At 47.2% G+C, this 11146-nt stretch overlaps 1 long non-coding RNA gene across 2 annotated transcripts in view; it reads left to right on the top strand.

Annotated features, from left to right (window-relative positions):
* The first annotated feature begins 1093 nt into the window (after positions 1-1093).
* The window catches only part of LOC122235086, a 45611-nt gene continuing 35558 nt past the window's right edge, over positions 1094-11146 (top strand). Inside the window, exons 1-2 of one of the 2 annotated variants that reach the window (XR_006213203.1) lie at positions 1094-1172; positions 2177-2288. This is a non-coding gene — a long non-coding RNA (uncharacterized LOC122235086). The remainder of the gene's footprint in view (positions 1173-2176; positions 2289-11146) is intronic. The other variant, XR_006213202.1, reaches the window with a different exon arrangement.

Raw genomic sequence — 11146 nt, 5'->3', positions numbered from 1 at the left:
ACGGAGTCCTTTCTTAGAGTCCCTGCCAGCCTAGTGCTGGGGGTAGAGTGACCCGGGGGACGGGACGCGTGCAGAGGACCAAGGCCACCTGGGTCCCGCCTTGCCTTACTGTGCTATTAGCTGCACAACCTTGTGGAAACCACCCCTGAATTCTCGATGCTCCTGGAGGCGTCCCGGTTCCTGCCACCCCACCTGCGTTTCCTCCGATCGGAGGCGGCAAGGACGGCCACCACCAAGTTTCTGACGACTTCATGAAGGAAAGGTGGTGAGGGGCTTACCACGCCTCTACACTCAGGGCAGAAACCCAATTCATGCCTGTACCCAGCGGGCATTTAGTAGGCACCTTCTCTGTGCCTGATGCAGGCCCTGGTAATGCGTTGGTGGCCAGGCAGACAGAGGACCTGCCCAGACGGTAATTTTGTTCCAGAGGGAAGGGGGAACGCACACTTTGTCAGGTGGGGATACAGGTTTACGCCGCACGTACTTTCTTCGAAAGTAGGGTGTTCCCAGACCCAAAGATATCCTCTCTCAGGCTTTTCAAATACCTTAGGCCACAGCTCGCTAGCGGACACACAAAGTAAATGGAGATGGGGCACAGATGCGCACACAGGGCAAAGCGCTGGCGGTCTGATGGGGAGAATCTGAGATGCTGAGATGCCAAGAGGCCGAGTGTAGTTCCAGGGAGAGACGCTGGGTGGCGCCACTCTCCCCGTTCCGGAGCTGCCTCTGCAACAGCTTTGTTGCAAAACCGACGCTGAACCCTTTTCACTTTTTGCCTTTTTTTTTTTTTTTTTTTGTACAGGCAAAAAAAAAAAAATCCTCTTTGGATTCCTTTTAATTAGTGGAAACAGGGACTAATGTAGGTGTTCTGGAAAGTGGCATAACGCAGTTTTTTGAAAAGCGAGGGATACCCGTCGGTGCTGTGGAGAGCAAGAAAAGGTGAGCCAGAGAGAGGGGAGGGAGATCATTCCTGCCATTGTTATCCTCCTAATTGTGACTTGGGAAAGTTGTCTACGTCATCAACCGTGATCAACACGAGGGGCATAGCAGTGGATGCGGGCTTCCCTGTTAACCCTAAACTCGCAGAGTTGACGTGGCATCGTCCCCCGACGGGAGGGCAGCGTGCAGGCGGGTGGGTGATGCAGAGAGAATCTGAGCTCCATCTGGAAGCAGTGAGTGGGGATCAGCTGGGTTTGGGGGTGTGGTGACGAGCAGACAGAGCAGCAGGGCGCTGACAGGGGGTGTGGGGAAGCTTGCGTGGGGGAGGGGCTGTGAGCAGAGGCCGGGACCAGGTGAAAGGGGCTGGCAGCTGGCGTGTGGGAGAGAGCAGGGCGGGTGCCACCGTCACTGGGCTCCCAGGCAGGGCCTGCAGCCCCTGTGCTGAGGGGTTTACCCCCATTACCTCACTGGGGTACCTCAGTACCCAGTACCCAGTAATGGGTTTACCCCCATTACCCCCATTACCTCACTGAGGGTACCTCACTGGGGGAGGAGGTCGGCCTCTGTTCCCCTCGCTTTCAGGCAGGTTGACTTTCAGCCTGCACATGATACATGGAAAAGGAAGCATCGATCCACAACGCCTGCTTAACAGGAAAATGTATCCGTGTGCGCAGGTGTGTGTGCAGGTGTCCCCAGTCTGTCCGAGCAACTCGCAGTGTCCGGGTTATGTCCCCTCCCCCCACCAAGTGGCCTGAATGAGAGCCCTGGACGTTGTTTTAAGGGCTGCTTGCGGTCCAGCGTCGATGGCCTTAGATCAGGCCGCAGTGCGTTTTTACGAACTCCCAGGCCAGCTTGGTGCCACTGCAGAGGCCTCTGTGATATCCCTCCCCTCGCTCCCTCCTTGTTGTGCCTGATCTTCAAAGCGGCCTCTGATGCCCTGACTGCAAAGAGAATTTTAAGCAAGGAACACACTCTTGTGCAAGTGGGGGGGGGGCGTGGAAGATGCTTCTGTGGGAGCAGCCAGAAGCCCCCCCGGCGGGGGGGGGGGCGGGGGAGAGGCGGGCGAGGAGAGCATCGCGCAGCCTGACTGCAAACAGGAAATCGTTCGGGAGAAGTCGCATTGTCTATCGATTCCTGACCCATTTGTTTACTTGTTCATTTGTGCGCTCATTTATTAGTGTCATTTCTCATGGGCCCCAGGGACACTGAGACAAAGGGACACATTTTCTGTCCGCAGGAGCTCAGAGTCTACCCGCAGGAACAGATGGGTGAACAGACCACTGTGATGTCTGCTTGATAACAAGCTTGCAAGATTTAACCTTTCTGCGAAATGTAATTATGGAATCTTGGTAAATTTATTTAACATGTTAGTGCCTCAGTTTGCTTAAATATAAAATGGGGGGATCACAGTGGTATCTCAAAGGTCTGTTATGAATATTAAACAAGACAATACAAGGAAACACTGGGCTGACTTTGTGACATAGAAGTCCTCAGGGAATATTAGCTGCAATAATTTTCATTAATATTATTTGTTGACACAAATATATATGTGGCAAAATACAGAGTCATAGAAGAAATTAAATATAGCGGCTTCGTAATAACCATTTTCTCTAAGGGCAGGGGGAAGGAAGATTACAAAGCAAAGCATAGCTGTCATTCTTATTTATAAAACATTCTGGGGGCACCTGGGTGGCTTGGTCTGAGCATGTGACTGCGGCTCAGGTCGTGATCTCACAGTTGGGCTCATGAGTTCCAGTCCTGCATTAGGCTCTCTGCTGTCAGCACGGAGCCACTTCACATCTTCTGTCTCCCTCTCTCTCTCTCCCCTTCCCCTACTTATGCTCTAAATTCTCTCTCTCTCTCTCTCAAAAATAAATAAATGTTTTAAAAAAAACCTACAGGGGCACCTTGCTGGCTCATTCAGGTAAGCCTCTGACTTTGGCTCAGGTCATGATCTCAGGGTTCGTGGGTTTGAGCCCTGAGTTGAGCTCTGTGCTAACAGCTCAGAGCCTGGAGCCTGCTTCGGATTCTGTGTCTCCCCCTCTCTCTGCCCCTTCCCCACTTGTGCTCTGTCTATCAAATATAAATAAACTTTTTTTAAAAAGTCACAAAACAGTGAGGGATGTTACAAGCTGGGTGATATATAACTAAGTCGGGCTGGATAAAAGCAGGGCTTTTGGAGGAAATGCCCTAGGAGGCCTGCCAGGTATGCACAGAAATAGCGGATGCTGGATCTGGAAGAGGGAACGGAAAGGAGACCACAGTTTGAACACTTACTGCATCCCACGCTCTGTGCTGGATTCTTTTTTGTGTGAACCAACTTTAATGGGAAATTAGCAACCGTGCAGAAACGTGCACAGCATGAACGCGTACCTAAGCAAGGTTTGGACGGTGAACATCATAGGAGACTCCTGGTTCTCAACCGGTGGAGATTTTGCGCCTTAGGATTTGGCAAAGTCTACAGACATTTCTGCATCCGCAGTTGTCTGAACTTAATTCAGTCGTTCCCACTGACCCGCTGTGTGACCTTGGACACGTCCCTTCAGCTCTCGGTGCCTCGGTGCTGCATCTGTAAAGCGGGATCCTGACGCTACTCCAGTCACAGACTGCTGTCACAGCAGCTGGTGTAGGGACAGCAGTTGGAACCCTGGCAGGCACACCGGCGGCGTCCTGTGTGCTCACTGTTTTACTCTGTCTGGTGTTTAGAGCAACAGCAGAGGACTGTAAGTCTCCCGGGGACGGGCGGGCTGGCGGTTGGCTGGTCAAGGTCATCAAGTGAGTCCTGAGGGTTCAGCAAGCCAAGTGGGTGTCCTCGGTGCGTGAGGCGGGCCTGGCCTCTGCAGGGCCCGCTGCACAGAGCTCTCCCTCAGCCTGCCTGTCCTTCGGGGGGAGCGCTTGGTCTCCCTGACCGGCATCATCGCTCTCTCCAGGGCTGTGACAGATGGGGCCATTTTGACTCATTGGGATTTTTGGCAAGAAAAGAGCAGATAACAAATTGGGTTCTGTCTGCAAATGACTCCCCGTTGTGTGAGAGATTCTGACTCCCCAGTGCCGTTTCTGTGGCACCAGCCAGCTCCTCTTTGCCCACAGCAGCATGACATTTTATTATTTGACTGTCTCTCCAAGGCTACAAAGACACCTGGAGCCTAGTAGACCCTCACTACTTGGATTCCTCAGACCCTCTCATGTTACTTTTCCCCTGTGTCGGCCACTGGCAAGACACAAGCCTTCCCTCAAGCCTCCCAGGCCCCCAACTCTGCATGAGTGAAAAATACGCTTCGTTAGAAGGGAATGGGGGTGACGGGGCCACAGCACATGGAGCGACACCCCATCATGAAGCTCAGGGTGAATGAATGAGGGGACCTGCCTTCTCACCCTGGCTCCGCCCACCTGAGATGGTTAACCTCATCTGCCCCCACCCGCCACCCCCTCACCCAGCTAAGGGTCACTGACTATCCAAGTGTCGGTGACCTGTTCAGGCAGTGGACAAAGAACGTGAGGGACCCCTGGGTCACACTCAGCTCTGCCACTGATTATCCACAAGAGGCTCAACATCCAGATGTCTCCTTCTCTGCATTCGCTCCCAGGAGATGCTGACACCTTATCGCGCCAGGTTACGCGAACATTAAATGAAACAGAAGGGAAGAGGTTGGGACGCTGGCTGCTCCTTGGCAAGCGCCGCGGAGGTGATTGCTGTCATTAGTGTCCTTGCCGTGCTGGTGCTGGTTGTGACCCCGAGGCCTGGAGTGCTGCCCTCAGGCTGGCTGTGCCCACAGGCTCTGCTGCCCAGGAGCTTCTTGGTCTCGACCACTCGTCCCATGTAGCCCAGAGCCACCTCTACCGTGAAATGGGAATAAGAATAGTGCTCCCAGAATAGAGTTGTTATGGTGACAGTTCATGGGTCTGTTTCTGGTAGGAAAAACAAAAAATGACTTAGCTAGTTGCCCAGCCAATCCTAAGCCCTCAGTGATACTGGTTAGGATTAGGAAAATAACAAAAACCACCATACGGGAGTGGTGAGTGCGCGCGGGTCAGCGTGGAGCCCAGGTAATTCTCATAACAGCCGTGTTTAACAGACAGTTTGTCCCAAACCTTATTTTTAATGTTTGCTTATTTTTTGCGATCGAGAGAGAGAGAGAGACGGTGTGAATGGGGGAGGAGCAGAGAGAGACAGACACACACAGAGAGAATCTGAAGCAGGCTCCAGGCTCTGAGCTGTCAGCACAGAGCTCGTCGAGGGGCTCGAATCTGCGAACCGTGAGATCATGATCTGAGCTGAGGTCGGACGCTTAACCGACTGAGCCAGCCAGGTGCCCCCCAAACTTTTTAAGTTGCACAGATGAGATCAAACCCTTACCCACTTCTGCGAATTTTCTTTCATCCCTCCCCGCCCCCCTCCCTCAGCACCACCGGGTAGGGTTCCCCATCCTCCTGACGCTTCTGTAACCCCTGGGCTGCCCACATCACAAGCCTCGTCACTCTTCATTTTCACTGGGCTTTTTACACAGTTGGGCAGGGCTCTGTCTTGTTTCCTGTTGGATCCCCAGTCCGGGGTCCAGCGCCTGGCACAGAGTAAACATTCTGCAAAATTTGTTGACTTCCTATAAATTCAATGACATTACATTTTATCACCCAAATAGAAGTGTAATTCATATCTTGTGTGCACCCCGGGGTTCTCTCTCGAGCGCGGTATTGAGCCATCTTCCTTGTGAAAGTGTCAATCTTGGCACGCACCCCCTACCAGGGTTATTAGTTATGAAAGCTTCTCATACAGATGTTAAGAGGCTGGGATCGCTGTCAAGCCCCTCCCCCAAATGACATCTTTCACAGAAGTTTGTCCTTTGAACTCAGGAGACAGACTTTCTCCAGCGCTCCATCCAAAAGGGTTTCCATAGCAACCACCACCACTTCAAAGGTGCCAGAATGTCTCCCTCCTACATCTGACTTCCTCCCTCCCTGGGTGCCATTCAGGTGACACGAGGCAGTTGGAATGAGCCCCAGGTCACCTCACCAAATGTTTCACAGCTGGCAGGAGCAGGTGCACCTATTAAATAAATTACTCAAGCTACAGAGGGGCTGGTGCATCATCTTCCTGTGACTCCAGAGAGAGGCTTGCTTTCATCAGTCTACCGTCCATGAAGAAATCCCTGAGCTTAATCAAAGGCTCATTGTCCTGGGACATTGTACATAAGAGGTACTTCTTAAATGTGGGCTGATGGGGTGAGAATACATGCAGCCATAACACGTATACATACGTATGTGTATATATGTACATACAATTAATGTCGTTTTCTTTACTAGTTGTTTAGCTCCTGATATTCTATGCCTGATTCAATGGGGGTATTTTAAATTTTTTATGTTTATTTATTATTTTTGAGAGAGAGACAGAGTGCGAGTGGGGGAGGGGCAGAAAGAGCGGGAGACTCCGAATCCGAAGCAGGCTCCGGGCTCTGAGCTGTCAGCACAGAGCCTGACGAGGGGCTCAAACTCACGAACTGTGAGGTCATGACCCGAGCCGCAGTCGGACACTTAACCAGCTGAGCCACCAAGGCGCCCACAATGGGGTTATTTTAAATGCAAAGTATAACAACATGAGGTATCACTTTCCTGTATTCAAAAGATTGAGATTGTAAGGTAAAGGTCCCTCTCGTTACCATTTGGAATTGGAGGAATTAGTTAATATCTGTGTTAAATATATTTATCCTCAATTTCTACATCTAGGAATATAGTATCCCCTACACTATTTATAATATACAACACTGAAGATGCCAAAAATAGCTGGCTTAATTACCTAACAGTTTATTATTGTTTATTTATGCTCCTATGAATGGCCAGGGCAGTTCATCTGGTATTGGCTGGTCTCACTTATGCATCTGTGCCCTTTGTGGGTTAAACATGCTAACCTTGACTGGGTAGTATCATATAATTGGACATGGGCTGGGCAGTGGTCGGGGGCCAAAAGAAAGGAAGTTGATGTGTGCAGACACTTTCTTAAGCTTCTGCTTAGCCTCAGGTCACATGACCAAGCTCAGATTCATGTGAGAGGCAGTATTCAAGGGCATGAGCACAAAGAGACCAGAGAGTTTGGGGTTACTGGTGTAGTCATTCTGCCAGCAACGTGCTGCACTGTGGTTGGAGAACTTTGTATGATACCAGTTACTTGAAACTTGTTGAATCTTGCTTTATGGTCCAGAATGTGATGGGCTTTTGTGTTGTTTTATTTTTAATTCCATGCATACTTGAGAAGAATTTGTGATCTCAGATGGTTGGGGCAGCATTCTAAACATCCCTTAAATCAAGCTTTTTTGGTGTATGACTCACTCAAATCTTATCCATCGTCCTTGACTTTTTATATGCTTGACAGAGTAAATAATTGGGAAATCGCATTGAAAGTACCCAGTATGATGGAGATTTCTTAGTTCTGCCAATTTCTGTTCCTTGTATTACATACATACACACACACACACATGCACACACGCACATACACTTAAAAGTTTTTTTATTTTGAGAAAGAGAGCATGAGTGGGGGAGGGCAGAGAGGCAGCGTGAAGGGAGAGACAGAGGATCCCAAGCAGGCTCTCTGCTGTCAGTGCAGAGCCCAATGCGGGGCTCAAACCTGTGAACTGTGAGATCATGACCTGAGCCAAAATCAAGAGTCAGACACTTAACTGACTGAGCCACCCAGGCGCCCCTGACACATATACTTTTGATAAGAGAATTTTCGTGTATCTTTTCCAGCTTTACTGAGGCACAATTGACATTAGAATTATAAGATATTTAAAGTGTGCATTGTGGAGATTTGATGATATATGCATACATTGTCACAAAATGATACCCATGTTAAAATTAGCACATCTGTCAGTATTTTGAGGCTACTTTATCAGGAGTTTATAGCTATAGGATTGTATTCAACCATCCATATTCGTAAAAATCCTTTTGGTCTTAAAGTCAATTTTGTATGACATCCTAGAGCTAAGGCGGCCTTATTTTGGTTGTTATTTGTGTGGTATATCTTTTTCCATATTTTTATGGTCAGTGTTTCTGAGTTGTGTCTCTTACAAATGGGACACAGTTGTGATTACATTTTAATCCTTTGCTAAAATATTTTAGATAAAGAGCTTGTTGTATTTGTATCATTTAGAGCATTTGGACTTAGGTTTTCACTTTCAATTTAGAATTTTTTCGCCTTTTTGTTAAACTTCCTTTGCCTCCTCACCTTTACTGGTCTTCTTTTCAACCAATTACTTTTGGTTTATTTGTTTTCTCATTTCATTTATTTTATTTTATTCCAATTTTTTTTTTGGTTGTTCTACTGACTTTAAAGTTAACCACTTCTTTTATGTTCTTTTGAATGTCGCCACTGGATTTTTACACTGAATAATTCATCTTATTTACTCAGTTTTACCAACAAGAGATTTTGTTATTCACATCATGATTTACACTCAACAACTGTTCGAAATTTTGGTTTGGGCTATTTTATAAACCGCAGATTTAGCAATATTACCATGATCATTATCATCCAATGTTTACATTTGCTCATGTTTCCGAACTCTTTTTTATTATTTATCTATTCTTTTTGCTTCTCAGATTTTCTTTTGTAGTTATTTTTACTTTTCCAAAATAAATACTTTAGAAATACTTTAGTAACAGACTCTCTGATTTTTGTTTGTTTGCTTCCTTGAAATGCCTTTGTTCTTGAGATAAGAGTTTTATTTTTTTATGTTTTAATTTTTTTATAACATTCATTTTTGAGAGAGAGATACAGAGCATGAGCGATGGAGGGGCAGAGAAAGAGGGAGACACAGAATCCGAAGCAGGCTCCAGGCTCTGAGCTATCAGCACAGAGCCCGACGCAGGACTCGAACCCATAGACTTCTAGATCATGACCTGAGCCAAAGTTAGATGCTCAACTGACTGAGCCACCCAGGCGCCCCAGAGATAGAGTTTTATTGAATAACCAATTCCAACTTGATAATTAATTTATTTTCGTTCTTAGAAGGTGTAATTCTCATGTTTCCTGGCTTTTTTTTTAATTGAGAACTTGGTATTAGTCTAATTATCGTCCTTTAATACGTGATCTTCCTCTCTGGCTGCTTGTAAGATTGTCATTTTGTATGTGACGTTTTGCTATTCCATGACAGTGTGTACAGGATTGGATTTCTTGTTATTTATCTCCCTCGGCATACCTTGTGTTTCTTATGTTTGTGGATTCATGTTTTTCAAAGGTCCAAAAAATTGTCAGGCATGAAAACTTTAAATATGACGCATTTCCTGTTCTCTCTATTGTCTGCTTCTAGGATGCTCCTTAGAGATAAGCTTACATTAGGCATTCAGTCTGTCCTCAGTGTCTCTTGACTCTATTTCCCACCCCCCATATTGTTATTGTAGATTCTTGAGAATGTCTGGAGGTCTGTGTTCTGACGTGAATTCTAGCCTCTACTGCATACAATCTGCTCGTGAGCCTCCCTCTGCTGGAGTCTCATCGTTGGCTCATTCACCTTACATGCTGATCACCTTCTGGCTGGAAACACTAACATAGTAAAAGACTCTATTTTAAAGAGTCAATTGAAGGGGCATCTGGGTGGCTCAGTCGATTGCACATTTGACTTCGTCTCAGGTCATGATCTCGCAGTTTGTGGGTTCGAGCCCCGCGTCGGGCTCTGTGCTAACAAACAGCTCAGAGCCTAGAGTCTGCTTCGGATTCTGTGTCTCCCTTTCTCTCTGCCCCTCCCCCGCTCATGCTCTCTCTCTCTCTCTCTCTCTCTCTCTCTCTGTGAAAAGTAAATAAACATTAAAAAAAATTAAAAGCCTTAAAAAAAGTAAAAAAGAAAAAAGAAGAGTCAATTGAAGGTAAGGTCCCACGTGTTTCTGTGTGTGCTGAGAAATGACAGGAAGTGGGGCCCTGGTTGTAGCCGCTAGCTGGCAGGAACATGGAATGGGGAAAAACTGGTGACACTCCCCATCCTTCCCCAGCGTCCTGGGTGCTCAGTCAGTGGCAATGGTGGTAACGGCGGAAGCTGCTTCTTGGTTATCCTCGCATAGGACTTGGCTTATCCTTCCTTTGGCTTCCTGAAGATGAGACACATCCGTGGGGAGGACAGCGGAGTAAGGTCTTGCTCCTGGAATGGCTATTGTGGCCATATTGGTGGATCACTTCTGGTGGTTTAGGGAGTCATTTCAGGAAGCAGACTATTTGGGGAAAAAAACACTGATGTCCTGGATTCGGTCCTTTCTGTGCATATGAATGATTCGGCTTCTCTTCTTTCACGTGCAGAACGCTGGCTGATACACAATTAGCTGCGTTTTTCATTTGGACAATTCTATCCCTATTTCTAAAAGCTCTATTCATTTATTTAAAAATAAACCTTCCTGGTCTGCTTTGGATTGTGTGGTAGTTTGCTAGGGCTGCTTGTAACAAAGTACCACGGACGCGGTGGCTTAAACACGAGAGATTTATTGCCTCAGAGCTCTGGGGGCTAGGAGTCTGAGATCAAGGCGTGGGCAGGATTTTTCTCTCCAGAAGCTGAGAGGGTGAATCTATTCCATGCCCCTTTCCCTGGCTTCTAGCAGCCTGTGGGAAATCTTTGGATTTCCTGGCCTTGTAGGTGCACCAGCCCCCTCTCTGTCTTCATGTTCATGTGGCATTCTCCTGTGAGTGTGTCTGTGTACCAGTTTCTCCTTTTATAAGGACACCAGTCACATTGCAATAGGGGCCCACACACTCTATTGTGACCTCATCTTTACTTCTTGCGTCTGAAATGACCCTATTTCCAAATAAGGCCACATTCTGAGGTACAGGGAGTTAGAACCTCAATGTACGAATTCAACCCAGGACAGATAGTAATTTGTCACTTGCTAGTTATTATACCATTTTTCATATCTGCTAACATCTTATAACAAGTTACTTTTAAATATTTATCTGTCACTTACAATATCTGAATCATTGGATGGGTGGGGGATCTTAAATGGTTTTTATTTCTGTTGACACTTTGCTTGCATATTTGGCGATTTTTGTTTCTAAAATCATGCTTTGTTGATATGTGGGAGTCTGAGGTCTTCTATGCAGAATACTGTCCTCCAGAGAGGATTTGCATTTGCTTCTGCCTGGAACTGCTTCCTGAGACCTTCCTAGGACCTCATTCATCTCACTCAGGCTTCCCTGTGCGATGCCACAGTTGGGTGGCATAAACTTTCCTCTCTTGTTGCA

Source organism: Panthera tigris, chromosome F2 (assembly GCF_018350195.1).
Source record: "Panthera tigris isolate Pti1 chromosome F2, P.tigris_Pti1_mat1.1, whole genome shotgun sequence".
Lineage (NCBI taxonomy): Eukaryota > Metazoa > Chordata > Mammalia > Carnivora > Felidae > Panthera > Panthera tigris.
Note: the sequence above shows the minus strand (reverse complement) of the source record. Positions and strands in the feature narration are given on the sequence as shown.